The 26,513-nt window shown below is 43.1% G+C and overlaps 1 protein-coding gene across 1 annotated transcript in view; it reads left to right on the top strand.

The window, feature by feature from the left end:
- FAM151B (family with sequence similarity 151 member B) overlaps positions 1–26,513 on the top strand; it is an 83,065-nt gene that overhangs the window by 48,196 nt on the left and 8,356 nt on the right. The gene's annotated exons all lie outside the window — the stretch shown is intronic.

The raw sequence follows: 26,513 nt of genomic DNA, 5'->3' as shown, positions 1-26,513 counted from the left end.
TAGTCACATCTAGGAACATTATAAAACATTATGTGGAAGAATTGCGGTTAAAAGATATATGGCAGTTGCAAAACCCTACCCTGAAGGATTTTACTTCCCCGCCCCTCCACCTTCACATTTACAAATAGATTTCTTTCTGATTTCTATTAATCTGGTAGACTCCATGCTTAATAATGCAAACAAGTTTATCATGATCTCTGCTCATGCCCAATGATACTATAGTTTTCCCCTCCCGATACTAATTGGACTTGTAAAAGATGGAGACTGAACTCCTCTTTTATGAAAAATAAATACTTTCAGAACTATGTCACAGAAGAAATTTATTTTTTCTTCTAAACAAATGACATACCAGAAAGATCCTGATGCACCCTATGGGATACACTAATAGCTTTTATTCGGGGCAGGATCATTTCCTACTCAGTAGGTAGGAAGAGGGCTAGCTAGGCTCAGCTTCTGGAATTGATCAAACAACTCAAAGCTGTGGATTTAGAATGTGCAAATTACCCTTCTCAAGAAAATCTTAAAAAAAATTATCTTTGGGATGAAGTAAATAGGCTGACTTCAGCACACGCTGAATTTGCTTTTCTTAGACCCAAACCACCATACTGGGAGTCAGAGGACAGAGTGGGGGAAATTCTCACATACAGATTAAAAATGAGAGATCAAAGGTCCCAATAGTATTACTCAAATCAGAACAAGGGCAGGTTCTTACTAATCAGTGATCAATTTTTGAAATTCTATCTAGCTCTTTAGAATAATGAGTCACCACTTGACCCTAAAGAACTGAATAATGTTGTTAAAACTCTTAATCTCCCACAAATCTCAGAAGAGCAGCAAGCCAGGGTGGCCTCTCCTTTGCAATCAGAGGACATAATCAAGGTCACGAAGGAAATGAGTCTGGGCAAGACCCATAGCCCTGATAGAATTCTATCGATAGGCTATCAAAGTTTCAAAGAAATTCTGATCCCTTAGCTGTTATACATTTACAAAGATGCCTTAAAGAAAGATATGTAACCTCCTGGTCTGAGGGAAGTCAAGTTCTAATTAAGCAGCAAAGAATCCTGTGGCACCTTATAGACTAACAGATGTTTTGGAGCATGAGCTTTTGTGGGTGAATACCCACTTCATCAGATGCATGTCATGCATGTATTCACCCAGCTCATGCTCCAAAACGTCTGTTAGTCTATAAGGATTCTTTGCTGCTTTTACAGATCCAGACTAACACGGCTACCCCTCTGATATAAGTTCTAATTAGTATACTATTAAAATTGGATAAGGATGTACAAAAGTGTAACAGCTATAGACTGAGCTCCTTAATCAATACAGATATAAAAATACTTTCCAAAAATATTTGTTAAGAGGCTTGAAAATGTAATGAGTGATGTACTTCCTAGTCAAGTGGGATTTATTTTAAAAAAGTTTGGTTCAGATAACACACGTCAGTTGATTAGAGTTATGGCATTCAATCAACATTCTAGAAATTCCCATTCAATCATTTCATTCAATGCAGAGAAAGCTTTGACAAGGGTGAACTCACAATATCTGCTACTTACCCTGGATAAATTTGGGTCGAGGAAATCCTTTATTTCACAGATAAAGCTGTTATATTCCAAACCCAACACTCATACCCTCACAAATAGCAAAATATCTTCTCCCCACCCTGTTTTGATCTGTTTTGGGGAACTAGAGAGGGATGCCCCTTCTCCTCTCACCTGTTCAGTCTAGCATTAGAACCATTTGCAGCACTGCATGTGGAAATTCAAGGGATCAAATCAGGGACTGAAGAGACACAAATCCTTAACTATGCAGATGACATCATCTTATTTATTAAAAATCTGGGTCAGTCTGTCCTACAAACAATAGGTAACTTTGGTAAATTTTCTGGCTAAAAGATAAATTAGGATAAATTGGAAGCTATTAAGATCTCATTGGATTTAGTTGGAAGCGGCTTTTTTACAGAGACATTTAGATGGCAGCAGACAAACTTCAGATATTTTGGCATCCTGTTCCGTAAGGAAATTCAAAAGTCTAGCCACATGAATCATGCAGTTAGCAAATGATTTAAATAGATGACTGGCACTACCTCTCTCCATCTGAGGACAAATAAGCATAATTAAAATGAATGTTCTTCCCAGGATCCTCTTTATTCTGAATTCCCTTCATATCCATATTTCTCCTTTTTATTTGATCAAAATGAACAACATGTTTAGGTTCTTCTCATGGGGTGATGGTAACAAACTTAGAGTTCCCTTACAAAGATGGCAGATCCCTATCAAAACATATGGTTTTTGATTTCCCAACTTTAAACTTTACCATCAGGCAATAATTCTTAGCCAAGCAGCACAGTGGCTCATTCCCGCATTCTGTAGAACCCCTGATTGACTCCAGCTGGAAGCAGAATTGGTTGTTCCTTCATCCCTTTTCAACGTGCTGCACTCTGATTACTACCAATTCCCAACAGAATGATTGTCAACTATTGGGGCTGTCAGAAATACTTAGCATACAATGGCTACTAAATTTAAAAATCAAGCCCTTCTACATACAAAGGCCTTCAGCTGGGGTAACTTGAAACTCTATATAGCAGGCAACCCCTTCATTTGGCCAGATTGGATAAGGAAAGGGATTTTGACCATCAGTCAATTTGTTGAAAGTGATACTTTCTTCCTTTTACAATATTAAAAGAAAGGGTCAATCTAGAGACTAAGATGGAGTGGCAATATATTCAACTTAAACATTCTGTCTCCCATCTATTTGGCCCAGTGCCTGTGCTACCCTTGATCCAGCTGAACTGCTTTCATTTCTCCAAGTATTACCCAGATTGCCAAGACGTATGGTAAAACTGCATCCATGCCTGGCCAGCACATTTGAATTAAACACAGATTCCCAAAAACAGAAATAGGAGGAGGAACCAGGCCAATTTTTATCTACTAATCAATGGAAACAAATTTCAATCAGTGCTCTGAACTATTCCTGGGATTTCTGTTTATGATTAATCCAGCAAAAAATGATACAGAGGATTCATTGGAACCCTTTCCAACTATTAAGAAATAGGTGCTCCTAAATCAGACAAATGTTGGTGCTGTGATTCTGCAGGTGCTAACTTAATTCATATGCTCTGGGAATTCTCCTAAACTTGTGTGTTTTGGGCAGATCTTCATTGCAGAGTTAATTTTTTTCCTATCAAATAAAATTGTGACAAGCTAACTGTAACATTAAAACTAACTGATGTTAACTGGAAACTAAATAATTCTGAAAAACTTCAGCTCAGCAGAGCACTAATAATTGCTAAAAGACTAGTACTATCAAATGGAAATCCCAAAAGCAACCACCAATTGAAGACTGGCACATGAACATCATAAGTTTGGCCATGGCCACCATGAAAAAAATTAGTATACTGTAACCAATATCCAAGAAAAATTCTCAGCAATATAGGATGCTTTCCTGGAAGTATCTTAGTGATCTTGTTAAATGCATGAGCCTCACTTCTCTAACCACTTCCTTTTCTTGCCCTTTCTATCTCCTTCCTCTGAATTTTGCTTCTATTCTTATGTTAATATTTTTAACTAGTTGGATTTTTGTAAACTTTCTTCATTTGTAAATTATATAATGCAAATAATTGATTTATTTTAACCAAATTATATGTAATGAAATGTTTCAACTATAGCTAAGGTTAGGTAGTAAATAGTTAATATATTATGAGATATTTATGTATAGTTTTCTCTCTGTGTGTGCATATATATATATATTATATATATAATGTAATAAAAAGTTGATAGGAAAAAGTAAAATCCTCCTGACACTCTGGGTTTTTCTCACTTTCCTCTGCAGCATGGGTCACTAGAATAAATGGTGGATTCTCTGCAACTTGAAGTCATTAAATCATGATTTCAGGAAGCTAACTCAGCCAGAGGTTATGGGTGTATGCAGGAGGTCAGAGTAGATGATCATGATGGTCCCTTGTGGCCTTAAAGTCTGAGTTTATGAGTTGTTTGCTCTGTATCCATCTGTGGTTAGCATTCATTAGCATCCTGGCTGTGGCCCCTTGCATTCATTTCCTTAGCAGTGTCCACAAAAAGATCATTATTCTGGTGGCTAGCTGTACCCACTTGCTGCACTGACACTTCTCCCTAGATAGCGATGAGATCTAGGGTTGCATCACAGCTCCAAGCAGCCATTTGAGGCATGTCGGAAGACTTCTGGAGTGATATTGCAGCAATGTGATAGGAACAAATGAACGAATTATGGCCCCCTGCCAATTTTTAAACAAGGTAGGGAACATCTGGTCAACTTGACCTCAGAACAGTGGAAGGCACGCAGGTAAACAAAGTCAATAACAGACATCCGTAAAGCAGTATGGTACAGTAGCTGGAAGACTGCCAAAGTAATATGTGGTAGCGTTGTATGCACAGGAACAATACACTGGACTAACTCAATTTGCATCTAACATAACACACTTTGAAAGAGGATTCCAGAGTTTGTAATAAATGCAGAGTCATTGCACTATAATAAATTGCATTGTCTCTCTGCAGGCATTTTCATACTGAACCTGTTACTGCTGATTAAACTCCCCATATGGACAAAGTTTGTGATATATTGAGACAGGACTCACTACTGATTTGAGAAATAGTATCTCTTGGTCTTCTCTTACCTAGAGAAGAGCACCCCTACCAAAGGAGGACCCACTACCAAAGGTTTAATCTCTGTTGAAAGCTTTGCACACAGAAGAGATTGTAAGCTGCATAACCATGTTTATTTTTTCATTTCCCTTTTTAAATAATAAAATAGAGTAATAGTGATTACTTTACTTATCTTTAATTGTGGTGTCCCATAAGGAATGGAAAGAACCACACGTAACTAAAATAGTGAGAGCCTCTGAATTGGCACTGAGGACAATTACTAAGATTTGGCCTACCATTTCTTGCTTCTGTAGGCTATCCATTTTTGGTAATTTTTGTACTAATTTTGGGGACAAAATTACTCCACCACCGGAAACACTGCTTTTTAGTTCACCTTATCCTGTATATTGTCTTATTTGTACCTATATAATATATTATGGTTATTTTGAAGCTTAACGATTAAAGCACTTTGAGATCCTTGTCTCTGTATGTCTTTGGAACAGATCTTTCTAGAGTGGATATATTACATTGCTTTAGGGTACAGATTCTGCTAGCACAATCATTGTAGTTCTCAACCCAAACTGTGTTAAGATGGAACTATTCCATTATTTTTCTTGTCCTATTATTGTCCTTGTCTTTTATCCTATCACATTACCTCTGTCTTATGATACCAAGTGATACAGTGGCAACACTGAGATGGCTGGAAGAGAGAGAGAGAATGATGCCATTCCCTACAAGCCAATTAAAAAGTTTTCGAAAGTTTCCAGACAGTCTTGCCCTGTCCTCCCAGCCAAGCCCAGCACAGGGCTGCTGTGCAGTGCAAGCTCTATGCAAAAAGGCTAAGGTGCTCCTTTGCATTGTCAGATGAATGTGTCCTATTGTGCAGAAGAAAAAACTGAGGAACATACATGGGCAGAACCTGGTGAAAACCCACTGACTCCCTGAACTGTAGTCTAATATCCTGTAATGCCCAGTAGCTGAGGTGGGCTGGGGATAGTCCAGAGCAGTAGTCGTGTGCATGGGTGGTTGGGCAGCCAGCAGGTCAGTCCATATCAGAAGCAGCCTGGGACAATGGTCAGAGTTCTTCTAGGGGTCAGTAGCCAGAAGATCCTACCCTAGGGGCCAGACCACTGGGTTGGGGAGGCAAGGACAGATGAGGCAGCAAGGCAGGATCAGGTGAGGCAGTCTAGGGAGCAACCAGCAGGCATTCATCTGAGGCTCAGACATTTTCCTCTTCTTGTTGAAACCTTTATATAGTCCAGATACCCAGTGAATGTGCTGCCTGTCCATCCAGTCAGGGGCCTGGAGTATGGGTGCTGTGGGCCTGTAGGTCTTTAGTACTAGGGCTGTTGCTCAGGGGTACTGATTAAGTGCATCATGGTGATGCAGTGGCTAAGGCTGCTGCCTAAGAACCTGGGGGGCTTTGGGCCCAATAGTGGGATCTGGATGTAGCCCAAGTCACTGCTTCAGATTGTGATACTATTCATTAGTAAATACTGGATTCTTGTCCATGCCTGTGGATGAAATAAAAATGAACATGGAAAATTCTCTCATACCAAGAAAAGGATATTTTCAAACTATTTTTTTAAAAACACTACGCACATCATGAACCACTTAGTAAAAAAAAATCTAGCATAACCCTCCTTTTCGTACAATAATTTACTATCCTAAGTACAATGATTTATTTTTTATCATTTTTCATATACAGAAGTTGAATATGCATTTTCAGATGATGGTTGTGTCTTCTGAGGTTAGTACTACTTTGCCTGATCTATATTTTGGGTACTATTGTGTTGTGAAATTTTGTAGAGAAAATTAAAACCAGCTAACCTTGTTTCGTTGTTGCCAAAGAAACATACTGTTTTCTCTTTCATCTTTTTAAACTTGCAGTATGATTTGAAAAGTCAGGCTTACCAAAATGTATAGTGTGTATACTTTAATAAAAGCAATAACTTGTGTTTAAAAGAATGCTCACCTACCCACTGAAATATCACTTTTTCTTCAAGTGATTGTTCACATCGATTCCAATTAGGTGTGCGCATGCTGCATGCACGGTCATCAGAAACTTTTTCCCTTAGCAGTTCCCATCAGGTCGGCCACAGAGCCCCCTGGACTGGCACCCTCATGATGCTCAATATCAGAGGGGTAGCCGTGTTAGTCTGGATCTGTAAAAGCAGCAAAGAATCCTGTGGCACCTTATAGACTAACAGAAGTTTTGGAGCATGAGCTTTCCTGGGTGAATACTCACTTCGTCAGATGCCATGCACCCACGAAAGCTCATGCTCCAAAACTTCTGTTAGTCTATAAGGTGCCACAGGATTCTTTGCTGCTTTTACTGATGCTCAATATATGACCCTGCTGACCCGACCCCCCTTCAGTTCCTTCTTACCATCTGTGGTGGTGTTGGAACTGTGCCTTCAAGTCTTCCCTTAGCCATTCTTAGTTTTTCTTTTGAAATATTTATTTTCTTGTTTTAGTTATTGTTAGTAGTATAGTTGATGAGTGGATCATTCCCCTCACCCCACTTTGGGCTCCAGGGCTTGCTTCAAGTTCAAGGATTTAAATCTTGCAGTCTATGCAAAAAGCCTATGCCAAACAGTGACCCTCACGACTCATGCTTGAGGTGTCTTGCGGAGGCGCACCAGTCCGAGCGTTGCAAGATCTGCAAGGCTTTCAAGCCTAGGACTAGGAAGGAATGCAACTTCTGTTTGAAACAACTACTGAGGGAAGTTGCACTCCGTCCCACAGCACCTGACCGCCAAGTCCCAGGCTTGAGCTCGGTGCGCAACGCCCCAGTGTCGTTCCGCGAACTGGTACCAAGGAAGGACTCTGATGCTAGAGTCCCTCAGTACCAAAGATCCCTGGCACCACAGCACAGTGTGGTGTTCTGGCACCGGTCAACATCCCCATTGCCCCTTAAGCACCATAAGAAGGCCGATAGAGGGCACTCTCCTCAGAGAGCGAGACCATCAGGGATGACCTTGCTGCCTCAGAGGAAGGACGTAACTTCCAAACAGCAGAACCCCATGCTGTTGACTCCTGCAACCAGTTGGCACTGTTGAGTCCAGCACCCAATGAGTCTCCGGCAGGCTCACTTGTTGGAGGAGTTGGAAGCCCCCTCCACCCCAGATACTTTAGAAGCGGTAAGGGACCTCATAGAAAGTACTCTGCATCAGCCCCCCGCTGTTAGAGACAAGCCCCCAGCGCTGCCTATACGGATGCCATCTAGAAACAAACCGGCAATGATGAGGCCATCTTCCTCTCCGGACCAGCACCATTCATGGCACCGTTCATGGTCATCTACATGGTTGTTGTGGCACTGATCTCCGACTTCCTCCTCTTGGCACCGACCGCCAGCGCAGGGATCCTCAGACTCTGAGGATGGCTCCTACTACTTATGGCATAGTAGGCACAGGTAGGACAAGTGTGAGAGACATGCTTCTTTGTCCTGGCAACCTCAATGGCCACCCGCTGCACAATAGCCCTTCTGGATCCCCTGGGCTTATCAGGCCCAGTGTACCCCTTCCAGGGTTTCTAGGTCCGTTAGGTCGGGGCATCACTGGGCACTCAATGGTGGACACAGAGGTGGCTCTTTTTTGTCCCCCCCACTACTACAGAAGGCACATTGGAACTGACCCCAGATCCACCTTCATCCAAGGTCCCGTTGGACCACCCTCAGCCACTTAGCACCAACGCTGCCCAGGACCAACCTGAGCACATGGTGGGCCATGATGACCCTGTGCCTCCACTGGCCTCTTCTTCATCTTTGCCTGATGAGGCGGTGGCAGGGGCCTCAACTTCAGGTCCTCTGCCTATCGACCACAGGGCCCACCAGGACCTACTCCGCCACATTGTCTGTAATATGGGCCTCCAAGCGGAGGAAGTCATTGAGCCAGAGGACCCAGTGGTGAACATTCTTATGCCGTCAGGCCCTTCCAGAGTGACTTTGCCAGTAATTAAAGACTGTTGCCAACAATTATAGTGCTTTGTGGCAGACTCCAGCCTCCATTCCACTGACAGCTAGGGATGTGGAAAGAAAATACTTTTTTTTTTTTTGTTCTCCCACCCACGCCCTGGTTCCCTGCTGGTCTTTGTGGTGAAGAAGAAGGAGCATCAGGGCCAGCAAGCACCAGCTCCTAAGGCCAAAGAGGCCAAACGGACAGGGTCGGCTTTAGGAACTGCGGGGCCCGATTCGAATATCCAGCAGTGGTCCGGGTTTTCAGCGACATTTCAGCGGGGGTCCCTCACTCGCTCCAGGTCTTCCGTAGCAGTGAAGGACCCCCCCCCCGCCACCAAAATGCCTCCGAAGACCCAGAGCGAGTGAAGGCTCTGTAAAAAAAAAAAATTAAAAAGGCCCCTATGGCGCAGGGCCCTCTTAGGTGCAGGCACAGGGCCCTCTTAGGCATGGGGCCCGATCCTGGGGAATCGGCCTAAAGCCGGCCCTGCAAACGGATGGACCTCTTTGGCAGGGAAATTTATGCCACAGGGGTCTACAGCTGAGAATAGCTAACCAGCAAGCTATCCTTAGCAGGTATAATTTTAACTCATGGGACTCCATGTCAAAATATAAGGAATTACTTCCCACTGACTCAATGGCTGAGTTCTTGGCTCTGGTCAAGGAGAGGAAGGCAGTTGCCAGGATATCCCTGCATGCCTCACTCGACTCGGCCTACTCCAAGGCGTGTACCATTGCCTCGGGGGTGGTCATGAGGAGAAGAGGTTGGCTCCAAGCATCCGGGATTGCCCTGGAAGTTCAGCAGACACTGGAGGATCTTCTCTTTGAGGGTGCAGGGCTGTTTTCTGACCAGACTGATTCAAGGCTTCACAGCCTTAAGGATTCCAGGGCAACCATGAAATCACTGGGGATGCACACACCTGCTACCAGAGAAAACCCTTCAAGCCTCAGCTGGTGCAACAGCAGAGGCAATACCAACCGCACCCTAGGCAGGATACTCACCACCGGAGAGACATAAATTCCAGGCATAGTCCTTCTAACCCTCTCTCAGGTCAGGAGCAGGGCCCAACCAAGCCAACATCAGAACCCAAGCAAGGATTTTGAAGGGACGCCTGAGGATTGCGTACCAGCCATGACTGCTGATCCTTCCCCCCATTTTTTTAACTGTCCATCCCACTTCTACCGTGCATTGTCCCATATAACATCGAACCGCTGGGTTCTTCCCATGGTAGAAGTGGGATATTCTCTCCAGTTAAGCTCCTCCCCTCCCTCCCACTCCCCTTCCCTATCCCTTTTCAGGGACCCCTCTCATGAACAACTCCTTATCCAGGAGATGCAGGTGCTCCTTGCCATGGAAGCGGTGAAGGAGGTTCCTCAGGAGCTAAGGGGCAAGGGATTCTATTCCTGTTATTTCCCAATCCCCAAGGCAAAGGTGGGTCTCAGACCCATCTTAGACCTGCTATGACTCAATCAGTTCATGGTAAAGTTGAAGTTCCGCTTGGTCTCCCTGAGCACAACTATCCTTTCTCTGGATCCAGGGGACTGGTACGCTGCCCTCGACATGAAAGATGCATACTTCCACATAGGCATCTAGCCACTCCACAGATGCTTCCTGAGGTTCATTGACAACTGCATACATTATCAGTCCATGGTGCTCCCATTCGGGTTATCAACAGCCCCCCGGGTGTTCATCAAGTGTATGTTGGTTGTCGCAGCCTTTCTCCAAAAGAGATAGGTGCAAGTATACCCTACTTAGATGACTGGCTCCTGCAAGGGAGCTCTAGGGAGCAGGTGGAGTCCCATGTCTGGTTAGTCAAAGAGATCTTCCAGAGGCTGGGTCTCCTCCTCAATGTATAGAATTCATTGGGGTGATGCTGGACTTGGTTCAGGTGAAAGCCATCCTGCCACAACCCAGATTCCAGACCCTGTCACATGTCATTCAGATGCTCAGAGCCCACCACCACTGCGAGGACATGCCTCAGTCTCTTGGGACACATGACAGTATGCACCTATGTGGTGCAGCACGCCAGGATGAGACTCACACCATTCCAGGCATGGCTTACTACGGCTTATCACCTGGGTTGGGACAATCTAGACTCAGTAGCAACGGTACTGCCATGAGTGCTAGACACCTTAGGATGGTGGTTGGACCCTCGCATGGTCTGCGAAGGAGTCCCATTCACCACCCCTCAACCATCCATGCCCTTAGTAATGGATGCCTCAGACCTCGGCTGGAGGGCACACCTAGGACACTTACAGACTCAAGGCATGTGGTCGGAGTCCGAGATCCTGCTTCACATCAATATAAAGGAACTCAGAGCGGTAAGACTAGCCTGACAGACCTTCCATACAGTATTGCAAAGTCACTGCGTGGCAGTGCTGACTGACACCACCATCGCCATGTTCTATATAAACAGGCAGGGCAGAGTCCACTCTTCCCCTCTCTGTCAGGAGGCTCTCCACCTGTGGGAGTTTTGTGTAGCCCACTCCATTCACCTGGAGGCATCCTATCTCCCGGGAGCATGCAACGAGCTTGCAGACCACCTCAGCAGGTCGGTCCACAGTCACGAGTGGTCTATCTGGATGGACATCATCCACTCCATCTTCCAAAAGTGGAGGTTTCCCCAGGTAGACCTATTCGCCACAGGGAGCAACAGGAAGTGTCCAGCATTTTGCTCCTTCCACACACACAGCCTGAGATCAATCTCGGATGCATTCACGATGCACTGAGGGAACCATATACTGTATGCCTTCCCTCTGATACCACTCGTCCACAAGGTTCTCCTCAAGATCCCCAGGGACAAGGCAGAGGTAATTCTGCTCACTCCAGATTGGCTGCACCAACATTGGTACACCACACTTCTGGAGCTGTCAATCAGCACCCCCATGTGCTGCTGCTCCTTCCCAATCTGATTACGCAGGAGCACAGCCACCTGCTTCACCCAGACCTCTGTTTCCTGCACCTCATGGCCTGGAAGCTTCATGTTTAAACACAAGGGAGCTCCAGTGCATGGAATTGGTGAGGGAGGTGCTCCTTGGTAGCAGGAAACCTTCCACCAGAGCCGCCTACCTGGCCAAATGGAAACAGTTTTTTGTGCTGGTGTAATCTCAGTTGAGTATCTCCACTCCAAGCATCTATACCATTCATCCTGGACTACCTCCTACACCTGAAGTGGCAAGGCCTGGCCATGTCATCTATCAAGGTGCACCTCGTGGCCATCTCAGCTTTCCTCCCTGGAGAGTTGGGGCATTCAGTTTTCTCCAATCCTATGGCAGGCCATTTCCTTAAGGGCCTGGAACGCTTATACCCTCAGTCTCACCCACCAGTACCAACTTGGGACTTCAATCTGGTCCTAGCTAGGTTTATGGGAGCCCCATTCAAACCACTCAGTACATGTTCCCTTCTGTATCTCTCGTGGAAGGTAGCCTTTCTGGTTGCAATCACATCAGCCAGGAGGGTATCGAAGCTGAAAGCATTAACCTCCGACCCCCCCTACACAGTCTTACACGAGGACAAGGTACAACTTAGATTGCAACCAGCTTTTCTCCCCAAGGTGGTATCTGAATTCTACCTCAGCCAGGACATTTTTCTACCTGTTTTCTACCCCAAGCTGCACACCAACGCACAGGCCAGTTTCACTCGTTAGATGTGCGGAGGACATTAGCGTTCTACATTGAGTGCACAAAGCCTTTCAGAAAGTCAAACCAGCTGTTTATAGTGGTGGCGGACTGGATGAAGGGACTTCCAGTCTCCTCGCAGCGCAGCTCTTCCTGGATAACAGCCCACTTGACAAGGGCTCAGGCCTCGTCCACCGCTTTCCTGGCCTAGGTGTCCATCCAAGAGATCTGAAGAGTGGCTACCTGGTCCTCAGTGCATACTTTTGCCACCCACTGTGCCATCACACAGCACACTAGAGACAGTGCAGCTCTTGGTAGATACCTTAACTCTGACCCCATCCTGTGGGAGAGCTTGGGAATCACCTAATTGTAATTGACATGAACAATCACTCGAAGAAGAAAAGATGGTTACTAACCTTCTTGTAACTGTTGTTCTTCGAAGGGTGTTGTTCACGTCCATTCCAATACCAGCCCTTCTTCCCCTGTCGGAGTAGCTGGCAAGAAGGAACTGAAGGGAGGTTGGGTTGGCAGGTCATATATTGAGTGCCATGAGAGCATCACTTCAGGGGGCTCCCTGGCCAACGCAACAGGAGCTGCTAAGGGAAAAAGTTCCCAACAACTGTGCACACAGCACGCACACACCTAATTGGAATGGACATGAACAACACCTCTCGAAGAACAACAGTTACAAGAAGGTGAGTAACTGTCTTTTCCATTTTTATGATCACAGCAGTTCTGTTTAAAGATATACATACTTGAAATATAAATGCTTTAAAAATTAAATACATTAGTATTTTTTACCATTTTGTCATATTTTCTATATGGCTATTTATTTCTTAAGTATTTTGGTATTTCTCAAAGACTCCTCACTCTAAATATTTAGCATCTCATACTAGCAGCGGTTTTCCACTGTTGGTCTTAACCATAAAAACAAACTATAGCATTGTTTCTGTAGATCACAAATAATCAAAGTGAACTGATCAGTGACCTGAGTTAAAAATAAGATAAAAGGATTTAACTTTTTTTCCTCCACCTTCTGCATCCCTGTCAGAATCCCTGCAATTCCTAATTTCCCCCCAATTTCCCGACCCATCTGCTCCTAAGAAATTCTGGCCATGATCAGCATCGTTATTCATCACTACTACCACCCCTTGGTGTAGAGGCACCAAGCACATTATGCATCTCCATGATCTGTACTGAACAAAATCCAGCAATTTACAGGGTGGAAAGCCTGTCAGAGACAGGTGTCTGATGCTATCCAGTCATCATGTATTAGATCTTCTGGGGTGAGGAGGGTGTTTTTTTTCCACTCTTGCTTTCATTGGGTCAGAGTCAAATATGTGTAAAAGATCCTTATTTATTAGATTAATTTTTATAGATCATGAATGAGATTGATCTGAGGCAAATGCATTTGTGGTTTTCATAACACTTGGGTTTGTTTGTGTGGTGGGAGTGTCATTAGTTCATCTGACCCTGGAGTGGGCTCCACCCACTGGGATAAGGTTGGAGCTTCCCTCCATGGTACATTTACCACAAGTGGTTAGGCTGCTTATGGTAAGACATGGCAGTACAGTTGAGGCAACTGATGCCAGCGGCAGCTCCATGCACCAGTGCTCCAAGCACGTGCCTGGGGCGGCAAACCCTATGAGGGGCGCCCTGCCGGTCCCTGCAAGGGCGGCAGTCAGGCTGCCTTTGGTGGCACGCCTGTGGGAGTTCCACTGGTCCCGTGGATTCTGCGGCAATTCGGCGGTGGGTACGCCAAAGCCGTGGGACCAGCGGACCTCCTGCAGGCAAGCCACCAAAGGTGGCTTGACTGCCATGCTTGGGGTGGCAGAAAAGCTAGTGCCGCCCCTAACTTATGCAATACCAAAACCGAAGCTGTTTGGCTGAACACCTCCCCTAAATTATTATACAAAAGGACAGTTATTTTTGGATGTTCTCTCCATGTCAGTAAAAGTAATTACCATACAGTCTCTCCAGTTTTTCTAGGGCATATAGTGGCTGAGCCAAAGGCTATTGAAACCAGTGGGAATATTTTCATTGTGTTAAATGAGCTTTCTGTCAGGCCTTTTTAATTCTCATGACCTGTTGGTCAGACAAGTTATTGGCATTTTACAAATGCCATATTACATTTCAGTTAAAGATAATTTTGGGGGGCATAAGAACTCCATGTGCAAGAAATTTCAGTACTTGGTCTAAATGAAACAGGCAAGGGATGCATTTTGGTACACTTTGTACTGACACATACACAGATGAAAGAAAAAATAAATTAGACACTTAAATACTTAATTTGATTATATGATCTGTTTTATTAAAATATTTTATTCAATGTTCACATTCTGCAAGAAAGTACACTTGACAAGTTTATAACTAGGGCCCTCTCAAATTCGCAGTCCATTTTGGTCTATTTAAAGTCCTCGGTCATAGGATTTTAAAAACCATAAATTTCATTATTTCAGCTGTTTAAATCTGAATTTTCACAGTGTTAATGGCAGGGATCATGACTCACAAAGGAGTTGTGGGGAGTGACAATGTTATTGTAGGGGGGGCTGCAGTACTGCTAGCCTTACTTCTGCACTGCTGCAGACAGTGGCGCTGTCTTCAGAACTGGGCAGCTGGATAGTGGTGGCTGCTGGCTGGGAGCCTAGCTCTGAAGGCGGAGCTGCTGCTAGCAGCAAGCCAGAAGTAAGGATGGCGTGGTATGGTACTACCACCCTTACTTCTGTGCTGCTGCCTGCAGAGATAGACTGTCATTCAGCAGCCGCCACTTTCCAGTCACCCAGTTCTGAAGGCAGCAGTGCAGAAGTAAGGGTATGGTATCACCAGCCTTATTTCTGCGCTGCTGCTTGTGGCAGCTCTGCCTTCAGAGCTGGTATGGTATGGCATGGCATTGCCACCCTTACTTCTGTGCTGCTGCTGGCGGAGCACTGCCTTTGGAGCTGGCTGCCCAGCTCTGAAGGCAGCACAAAAATAAGGGTGGCAATACCCCCCTAAATTACCCCGCAACTCCCTTTTGTGTCAGGACCCCCAGTTTGAGAAACACTAATCTCATCTGTGAAATCTGTATAGTATAAGAACATAAGAACGGCCGTACCAGGTCAGACCAAAGGTCCATCTAGCCCAGTATCTGTCTACCGACAGTGGCCAATGCCAGGTGCCCCAGAGGGAGTGAAGTTAACAGGCAATGATCAAGTGATCTCTCTCCTGCCATCCATCTCCATCCTCTGATGAACAGAGGCTAGGGACACAATTCTTTACCCTTCCTGGCTAATAGCCATTTATGGACATAGCCACCATGAATTTATCCAGTTCCCTTTTAAACATTGTTATAGTCCTAGCCTTCACAACCTCCTCAGGTAAGGAGTTCCACAAGTTGACTGTGCGCTGTGTGAAGAAGAACTTCCTTTTATTTATTTTAAACCTGCTACCTATTAATTTCATTTGGTAACCCCTAGTTCTTGTATTATGGGAATAAGTAAATAACTTTTCCTTATCCACTTTCTCTACATCACTCATGATTTTATGTACCTCTATCATATCCCCCCTTAGTCTCCTCTTTTCCAAGCTGAAGAGGCCTAGCCTCTTTAATCTTTCCTCGTATGGGACCCTTTCCAAACCCCTAATCATTTTAGTTGCCCTTTTCCGAACCTTTTCTAGTGCTAAAATATCTTTTCTGAGGTGAGGAGACCACATCTGTACACAGTATTTGAGATGTGGGTGTACCATGGCTTTATATAAGGGCAATAATATATTCTGAGTCTTATTCTGTATCCCCTTTTTAATGATTTCTAGCATCCTGTTTGCTTTTTTGACTGCCTCTGCACACTGCGTGGACATCTTCAGAGAACTATCCACGATGATGCCAAGATCTTTTTCCTGACTCGTTGTAGCTAAATTAGCCCCCTTCATATTGTACATATAGTTGAGGTTATTTTTTCCAATGTGCATTACTTTACATTTATCCACATTAAATTTCATTTGCCATTTTGTTGCCCAGTCACTTAGTTTTGTGAGATCTTTTTGAAGTTCTTCACAATCTGCTTTGGTCTTAACTATCTTGAGCAGTTTAGTATCATCTGCAAACTTTTCCACCTCACTGTTTACTCCTTTCTCCAGATCATTTATGAATAAATTGAATAGGATTGGTCCTAGGACTGACCCTTGGGGAACATCACTAGTTACCCCTCTCCATTCTGAGAATTTACCATTAATTCCTACCCTTTGTTCCCTGTTTTTTAACCAGTTCTCAATCCATGAAAGGACCTTCCCTTTTACCCCATGACAGCTTAATTTACATAAGAGCCTTTGGTGAGGGACCTTGTCAAAGGCTTTCTGGAAATCTAAGTACACCATGTCCACTGGATCCCCCTTGTCCACATGGATCCCCCTTGTCCACATGGTTGTTGACCCCTTCAAAGAACTCTAATAGATTAGAAAGACACGATTTCCCTTTACAGAAAGGATGTTGACTATTGCTCAACAGTTTGTTTTTGTGTCTGACAATTTTATTCTTAACTATTGTTTTGACTAATTTGCCCAGTACTGACGTTAGACTTACCGGTCTGTAATTGCCGGGATTACCTGTAGAGCCCTTTTTAAATATTGGCGTTACATTAGCTAACTTCCAGTCATTGGGTACCGAAGCCGATTTAAAGGACAGGTTACAAACCTTAGTTAATAGTTCTGCAACTTCACATTTGAGTTCTTTCAGAACTCTTGGGTGAATGCCATCTGGTCCCGGTGACTTGTTAATGTTGAGTTTATCAATTAATTCCAAAACCTCCTCTAGTGACACTTCAATCTGTGACAGTTCCTCAGATTTGTTACCTACAAAAGCCGGCTCAGGTTTGGGAATCTCCCTAACATCCTCAGCCGTGAAGACTGAAGCAAAGAATCCATTTAGTTTCTCCGCAATGACTTTATCGTCTTTAAGCGCTCCTTTTGTATTTCGATCGTCAAGGGGCCCCACTGGTTGTTTAGCAGGCTTCCTGCTTCTGATGTACTTAAAAAACATTTTGTTATTACCTTTGGAGTTTTTGGCTAGCCATTCTTCAAACTCCTCTTTGGCTTTTCTTATTACACTCTTGCACTTAAGCTGGCAGTGTTTGTGCTCCTTTCTATTTGCCTCACTAGGATTTGACTTCCTCTTTTTAAAGGAAGTCTTTTTCTCTCTCACTTCTTCTTTTACATGGTTGTTAAGCCACGGTGGCTCTTTTGTAGTTCTTTGACTTTGTTTCTTAATTTGGGGGTATATATTGAAGTGGGCCTCTATTATGGTGTCTTTAAAAAGGGCCCATGCAACTTGCAGGGTACAAGTATAGGGTACAAGCACACAAAAGACCAGATTTCATGGAGGATTGGGGGTGGGGGACTAGATTTCACAGTCTGTGATGCATTTTTCGGGGCTGTGAATTTGGTAGGGCCCTATTTATAGCACACTCCAGTGGAGGAGGAGATGCCTCGGGGTGTATCTGACACACCAGTGGAGGAGGAGGCTCAGGGTGGACACAGCCAGCTGGTTACTTCTAGCAGCAGGCAGTGCTCCACCGCTGCTGCAAACCCTCCTGTTGTGGTAAAAGATAACCATTATGCTCTTCTTGATACAGGAGAGAAGAAATCACCCCCAACAGTTAAGGGGGTGAAGCCTCATACCCCTAAGGCTGGGAGGTCTGCTGCCACCACTGATAAGAAACGTAGGGTAGTGGTGGTTGGAGACTCTCTGCTGAGGGGGACGGAGACACCCATCTGTCGCCCTGATTGTTCATCCTGGGAGGTATGCTGCCTGCCAGGGGCCCGTATCCGAGATGTTACAGAGGCTTTGTCGAGGATTATCCGGCCTTCTGACTACTATCCCATGCTACTCATCCATGTGGGCACAAATGATACTGCAAGATGTGACACTGAGCAGATCAAGAGTGACTACAGGGCTCTGGGAGTACGGGTTAAGGAGTTTGGAGCGCAAGTGGTATTCTCTTCGATTCTTCCTGTTGAAGGTAGGGGTCCGGGCAGAGACAGATGCATCGTGGAGGTGAATGCCTGGCTGCGAAGATGGTGTTGCCAGGAGAGCTTTGGCTTCCTCGACCACGGGATGCTATTTGAGGAAGGACTGCTAGGAACAGATGGCATTCACCTTTCGAAGAGGGGAAAGGCCTTATTTGCGCACAGACTGGCTAACTTAGTAAGGAGGGCTTTAAACTAGGTTCGACGGGGACAGGTGAGCAAAGCCCACAGGTAAGTGGGGAACAAGACCTGGGAGATGGGTTGGAAACAGGAGGGAGCACGGGCTATAATGGCAGAGAGGAAGGAGGGTCAGGGCAAAGCTGGGAGGCAAGATCAAACCAGTATCTTAGATGCCTTTATACAAATGCAAGAAGTATGGGTAATAAGCAGGAAGAACTGGAAGTGCTAATAAATAATTACAACTATGACATTATTGGCATTACTGAAACTTGGAGGGATAATACACACGACTGGAATGTTGGTGTGGATGGGTATAGTTTGCTCAGGAAGGATAGACAGGGGAAAAAGGGAGGAGGTGTTGCCTTATATATTAAAAATACACACTTGGACTGAGGTGGAGATGGACATAGGAGACGGAAGGGTGGAGAGTCTCTGGGTTAGGCTAAAAGGGGTAAAAAACACAGGTGATGTCGTGCTAGGAGTCTACTACAGGCCACCTAATCAGGCGGAAGAGGTGGATGAGGCTTTTTTCAAACAACTAACAAAATCATCCAAAGCCTAAGATTTGGTGGTGATGGGGGACTTCAACTATCCAGATATATGTTGGGAAAATAACACCGCGGGGCACAGACTATCCAATAAGTTCCTGGACTGCATTGCAGACAACTTTTTATTTCAGAAAGTTGAAAAAGCTACTAGGGGGGGAAGCTATTCTAGACTTGATTTTAACCAATAGGGAGGAACTTGTTGAGAATTTGAAAGTAGAAGGAAGCTTGGGTGAAAGTGATCATGAAATCATAGAATTTGCAATTCTAAGGAAAGGTAGAAGGGAGTACAGCAGAATAGAGACAATGGATTTCAGGAAGGCGGATTTTGGTAAGCTCAGAGAGCTAATAGGCAAGGTCCCATGGGAATTAAGACTGAGGGGAAAAACAACTGAGGAAAGTTGGCAGTTTTTCAAAGGGACACTATTAAGAGCCCAAAAGCAAGTTATTCCGATGGTTAGGAAAGATAGAAAATGTGGCAAAAGACCACCTTGGCTTACCCTTGAGATCTTGCGTGACCTACAAAATAAAAAAGCGTCATATAAAAAATGGAAACTAGGTCAGATCACGAAGGATGAATATAGGCAAATAACACAGGAATGCAGAGGCAAGATTAGACAAGCAAAGGCACAAAATGAACTCAAACTAGCTATGGGAATAAAGGGAAACAAGAAGACTTTTTATCAATACATTAGAAGCAAGAGGAAGACTAAGGACAGGGTAGGCCCACTGCTCGATGAGGAGGGGGTAACAGTAACGGGAGACTTGGAAATGGCAGAGATGCTTAATGACTTCTTTGTTTCAGTCTTCACTGAGAAGTCTGAAGGAATGTCTAGTATAGTGAATGCTTACGGGAAGAGGGTAGGTTTAGAAGAGAAAATAAGGAAAGAGCAAGTAAAAAATCACTTAGAAAAGTTAGATGCCTGCAAGTCACCAGGGCCTGATGAAATGCATCCTAGAATACTCAAGGAGTTAATGGAAGAGGTATCTGAGCCTCTAGCTATTATCTTTGGGAAATCATGGGAGACGGGGGAGATTCCAGAAGACTGGAAGGGGGCAAATATAGTGCCCATCTATAAAAAGGGAAATAAAAACAACCCAGGAAACTACAGACCAGTTAGTTTAACTTCTGTGCCAGGGAAGATAATGGAGCAGGTAATCAAAGAAATCATCTGCAAACACTTGGAAGGTGGTAAGGTGATAGGGAATAGCCAGCATGGATTTGTAAAGAACAAATCGTGTCAAACTAATCTGATAGCGTTCTTTGATAGGATAACGAGCCTTGTGGATAAGGGAGAAGCGGTGGATGTGATATACCTAGACTTTAGTAAGGCATTTGATACGGTCTCGCATGATATTCTTATAGATAAGCTAGGAAAGTACAATTTAGATGGGGCTACTATAAGGTGGGTGCATAACTGGCTGGATAACCGTACTCAGAGAGTAGTTGTTAATGGCTCCCAATCCTGCTGGAAAGGTATAACAAGTGGGGTTCCGCAGGGTTCTGTTTTGGGACCGGTTCTGTTCAATATCTTCATCAACGATTTAGATGTTGGCATAGAAAGTACGCTTATTAAGTTTGCGGACGATACCAAACTGGGAGGGATTGCAACTGCTTTGGAGGACAGGGTCAAAATTCAAAATGATCTGGACAAGTTGGAGAAATGGTCTGAGGAAAACAGGATGAAGTTCAATAAAGATAAATGCAAAGTGCTCCACTTAGGAAGGAACAATCAGTTTCACACATACAGAATGGGAAGAGACTGTCTAGGAAGGAGTATGGCAGAAAGAGATCTAGGGGTCATAGTGGACCACAAGCTTAATATGAGTCAACAGTGTGATACTGTTGCAAAAAAAGCAAACATGATTCTGGGATGCATTAACAGGTGTGTTGTAAACAAGACACGAGAAGTCATTCTTCCGCTTTACTCTGCGCTGGTTAGGCCTCAACTGGAGTATTGTGTCCAGTTCTGGGCACCGCATTTCAAGAAAGATGTGGAGAAATTGGAGAGGGTCCAGAGAAGAGCAACAAGAATGATTAAAGGTCTTGAGAACATGACCTATGAAGGAAGGCTGAAGGAATTGGATTTGTTTAGTTTGGAAAAGAGAAGACTGAGAGGGGACATGATAGCAGTTTTCAGGTATCTAAAAGGGTGTCATCAGGAGGAGGGAGAAAACTTGTTCACCTTAGCCTCCAATGATAGAACAAGAAGCAATGGGCTTAAACTGCAGCAAGGGAGATTTAGGTTGGACATTAGGAAAAAGTTCCTAACTGTCAGGGTAGTTAAACACTGGAATAGATTGCCTAGGGAAGTTGTGGAATCTCCATCTCTGGAGATATTTAAGAGTAGGTTAGATAAATGTCTTTTAGGGATGGTCTAGACAGTATTTGGTCCTGCCATGAGGGCAGGGGACTGGACTCGATGACCTCTCGAGGTCCCTTCCAGTCCTAGAGTCTATGAGTCTATGAGCTCAAATCATTATAAGTCGTTAAAGTCAAAAGCACTTAGTAATAGTATGATGTTTGAATGCTTTTAAACATGAAGGAAATCTTAAGACAAGAACCTTTTCTGAGAAACAGTTTTTAAAATGGAACATTCATTTATTGGTTAGACTTACTTACAGAATTTGATTCAACATTTCAATAGTTAGGTATGTTGCAAAATCCCCAAATAGTTATTTTTATCAATATTTAAAAATGAGTGGCTAATATATTAAAATAAAATACTTTCCTCTTTCTGTGTATATTCTCTTAAATGATTGACAAAATGGGCTAGTTCTCCTCTGCCTTACACAGGTCTTATGGCAGTGTAATTCCATTGATTTAAGTAGGGTTATTCTTGATTTACACCATTGAACTAAGCTGAGAATTGGGCCTAATGTTGTACTATGAAGATAATCTTAGCTAATTGATTACATGGAAAATTACTTACCCATAACTGAAAATACCATCTCACTGGAATATCACTTGGCTTTTGTGCTCCCAGCATGGTAAGCACAGGGCAGAACTCCCCTAACAAAGACTTTTGTCTGTCTGAAATAGCTCTGCAGAAGATACAGGTTCCTTCTAGCCAGTTTCTAAAATGCTAAGGAAATACAATTTCTTCTTATAAGCCAACTGTAAAAATTATTTATTATTCAGTAACTTTTCCTGGAAAGACCAACTGACCAATCCTTCGCATTGGCTCTCCATTCCAGGCTAAATGCATCAGTCACTACATTGCGTACTTGAATTTGGAAGTCCAACTGTAAATGGAGATTGTCCCTGATTTCCATTAGTTGCTGGGATGTAAAGTTACATAACTTGCTTCCACTGGAATCTTGAGATCCACTGAGATTGTCTTGTGGATAATATCAAAATTGTTGTTGACATCACACTCATCATTTGTAACATCGTAAGATAACACCTGCGGCATTGGACAAATCCTTTTTGCTAGACAGGTGCTATCTGAGATCCTGTACTGAGGCAGGAAGTCTTTGAGTCACATCATATCTACCTAGGCTCCAACTGTCTTCTGAGAACAAGCTGGGACTTTTGCTATTTTATCATGACCAGTGTGACTCCTGTACTTAAATGGTGATATGAACTGATTCTTAGACACTTTTCAAATGATGTTTTTGATTATCCAGTTGTCAAGAGAGGGGAACATGTACTCACACCAAGAAACAACAGGTTTTCCAGCAATGTGTCTGCCTGAGGCTCCGAAGAGCTTTCTGAGAGGGAGGAGAAGGGACAATATGGAGGGTTTCTTGGACACCAGGTGGAGTAGCTCTATTGAATATTACTCAGACCATATATCAGAGACAATCTAGGCCCAGTGAGTGAAAGGCCCAAAGTCTCTATCTGAGAGAGAGGTCCTTGGAAGCTGTTGTAAGTAGCAGACTACCTAAACATTCTGAAGCCTTCCAAGAACAATTTGTGCTTAGGAAACATGTTCTTCCTGGAATAGAATGCAAGATCTTCAGGGCAGGGACTGTGTTTTTACTGTGTTTTTACAGTGCCTACCACAATGAATCTGCAAACTTAGTTGGGGGCCCTAAGTGCTACTGTAATACAAATAATACTGTTTGATAGTGAAGGCATATGAGGAAGAACTAGCCCTTTATTGTTGGGGGCCATTAGGCCCTCGTGCTGTCTTCTCTTAACAAAGTATCTTGGACCACAATCATACTTCCAAAAGGCTTTGGGAGTACTTCTTGCTCTTATTGCAACCAGAAGCGCATTACATCTTGGGGAAAAAGGTATCAGTTTTATAAGGTTTTGAAGTGTTCAAGTAGAGTGGGAACATGTAAAGATCAAGGTAAGAGGCATGGAGAAAGTTGAAAATAAATGCACCAAACATAGCTGAATTAGGCGGCCACAGGAATGGTGAACACTGGAAGTGTACTGATATGCAAACACACTTGGGATAAAAAAAAAAGTGTCAAAGCTATGACAAAAAAGCACCAAAATGGGATTACAAAACGTCAAGTCCAAAGCAAAAAACTAAGTGCTCCAAGCAATGCATTAAAGCTTACTTGATTGGAAAGAATGGCAAAATAAAGCCATGGCCTTCTTGGTTATGTCTACACTACAGCTGGGAGCATGCTTCCCAGCAGAGATTGATTGACAGGTGCGAGCTCTGCGTGAGCTATCATGCTAAAAATTGCTGCATGGCAGTGGCAGCATAGGCTGTGGCTTAGAGTAGTTTCCTGAATACAAGTCTGCCTGATCGCCTCGATACCTACTCAGGCAGCTAGGCAGAGCTACCATCCATGCCACCACAGCCATATTGCTACTTTTAGTATGCTAGCTTGTCTATTTGTCTTCCCTTGCTGGGAAACATGCTCCCAGCTGCAGTGTAGACATATTCAAAGAGGCCTGATGTTTTGGCACTATCTCAGAACACCAAAGACTAGGCAGACCAGCAATAACTAACTAACTGAGTTGATTGGAAAGCAGGGAGACTATGACAGAATTTCCAAAACAGGCAAAGTAGATGGATGGTGGTAAAAGGTGTTAGTTCCTGTGGAGAGCTCCATGCTTAAATTCTAACAAGAGAGTGGAAGCTTCTTCAGCAGTGGCACTTATTTACACGAGGAGACCCTGACTCATCCTGAATTACCGCTGCCTCCCAAGGGTAAAAAAGGTTTGAATAGGGAATTCTACCTTAGCTGTGGCAGCACAAGACTTAAAAGTGAGAATTCTTTACAGAAAACTATATTTGTTAATATTTTGGTGAATGAAAAGCTCACTTAATTTCTCTTAATGAAACTGTAGAAAGCTCACAAGATTTTACTGTTCCATTTTTAATTACATTATCCATACAGTACACCATTATTGTTCTTATCAAAGACAAAATTTCTAGGAAAAATAGTGATGAGATTTTAAAATTGTAAGCTAACTTCTTTAAGTCACTCTACCCTGTACCTCTTCAGGACTTCGCCATGTCAAACTCACTTTCTAAAAGTAACCTGCAAAGGAAAAAAAAAATGAGTTTGTGTCTTTGCTATATAGAATGAAAGCTGAAAGCTGTTTTGTTTTATCTTAAAGATAGAGTTTTCCTGTTTATTTTTTATATAGAAATTTAAGTTATCTAAGATAAAAGATTCCGTAGTAAGTGGGGACCTAGCGTAATTTTTAATATTACAAGCACCAAAAATGTGAAAGTCGAGCCACTAAAAGGGGGGGGAAAAAGTTAATGTTTTTTGGAGTTTAGTGTTTTTTTAAAAAAAACAACAATAAACAAAACAAAAAACCTGTTTAACTTCAATTAGTAGTTAACATTTTGGATAAAGGAAACTTAAATATTCAATATCCATGCACCTTCAATAAAAGTGTTCCGAATTCACCATAAACATATCTAAAACTTTCCAAAGTTCCTCTAGAAAACTCAGATCATTACACTTGACATTCCTAATATTACAAAGGTAAAATATCAAGCAGAAAAAAAAATGTAAACCTCCCAGGGCTCTCTAAATATCATAATGAAGCAAAACAGATCCCCCCCTCAACAAGGTAAATTTTAAAATAAAAATTGTTTGGAGAGCATCTTTAAGTGTATATGTGATACGTAGCATAGGAGCCTAATAATTTTGAAGGACTACGTTACACCTTTAAAAATGTTTACCTGTTCAGGAAAAATAACTGAAAAAGTGGTACCATGCTGCTCAACATATTTCTTCCTTATTTGTATTCAGAGTCATATTCTCTTGCAGTGTTTGCTAGGAGATACAGCATTAGACTGGGATTCAGGAGAGCTGGGCTCTATTTCCAATTTTTAGAAAATTCCAATTTAGTTATACCTATACCAACCCTCTTAAGCAATAAGGATACCCAGGTGGCAGTAGGGACTTAATTTAAAATCACTTGTGTTGCACAGGTTTAACTAAAGACTTAATTTATCCTACCAGACTTTTATTACTATTGAATATACATGTGAAGGAAAGAATTCAGCTTGACTTGACTGGCTGAGTTTGTAGAACTGGTAGTTTAAGTAAAATGTCTTCATTTGCCCACTAAGAAAGTTTGATATTCAATCATTTCAAAACAAAAATGTTGGACTTCACAATGCCATTTTTACAGAATTGCTTAGAAATCCAATCTTAGTGTATTATAGGCAGAGGTGATAGTGCCATCTATAGTGGAGGTTGTCTGATAATTCCCATTATGAAAGATTGTTTAGTTGCTTAGAACAGTGGTTCTCAACCAGGGACTACATGTACGCCTGGGGGTACACAGATCTTCTAGACAAGTTAGATTTCTTCAAGTCACCAGTGCCTGATGAAACAGACCTAGAATACTCAAGAAGCTGACTAAGGAGATATCTGAGCCATTAGTGATTATGTCAACGGAGTCATGGAAGGACAGGAGAGATTCCCGAAGGACTTAGGAAAGAGCGAAATATAGTGCCAATCTATAAAAGTCAGGGAATTAAGACCAGTCAGCTTCACAGCAGATACCTAGAAGGAATAATGGAGCCAAATAATTTAAGCAGTCGTTTGCAAAACACCTAGACAGATAAAGGTTGGTAAGTCACAGTGCAGCATGGATTTGTCAAGAACAAACTCACATCAAGCCCAACCAAATAGTCTTTCTTTGACAGGGGGTAAACAAGACTTTGTAGCTTGGGGGGAAGCTATATGCAATAGGACCGGACTTTAGTACGGCTGTGGATACTGTCCTCATACGACCTCATATAAACAATACTAGGGAAATATCACACATAGAAGAGCTACTCTAAAAGTGGATGCATAACTGATTGGAATAGTCCTCCCAGGTGAGCAGTGATCAGTGGTTCCACAGTCCAAGCCTTCAAATGAAGTCCCACACGAATCAATTCTGGGTCCAGTTCTGTTCAATATCTTCATCAGTGATTCAGATTATCGCACATTTATAAAGTTTGCAGATCATACCAAGCTGAGAGGGGGTGCAAGTGCTTTAGAGAATAGGATTAAAATTCAAAGTGACCTGGATATACAGGAGAAATAGTCTGAAGTAAATAAGATGAAATTCAATAAGGACAAATGCCAAGTACTCCACTTAGGAAGGAACAATCAATTACACACATACAAAATAGGAAATAACTGCCTAGGAAGGAGTACTGCAGAAAGGGATCT

Source organism: Gopherus evgoodei, chromosome 6 (assembly GCF_007399415.2).
Source record: "Gopherus evgoodei ecotype Sinaloan lineage chromosome 6, rGopEvg1_v1.p, whole genome shotgun sequence".
Classification (NCBI taxonomy): Eukaryota; Metazoa; Chordata; order Testudines; family Testudinidae; genus Gopherus; species Gopherus evgoodei.
This window is presented reverse-complemented; position numbering and strand designations above follow the sequence as displayed.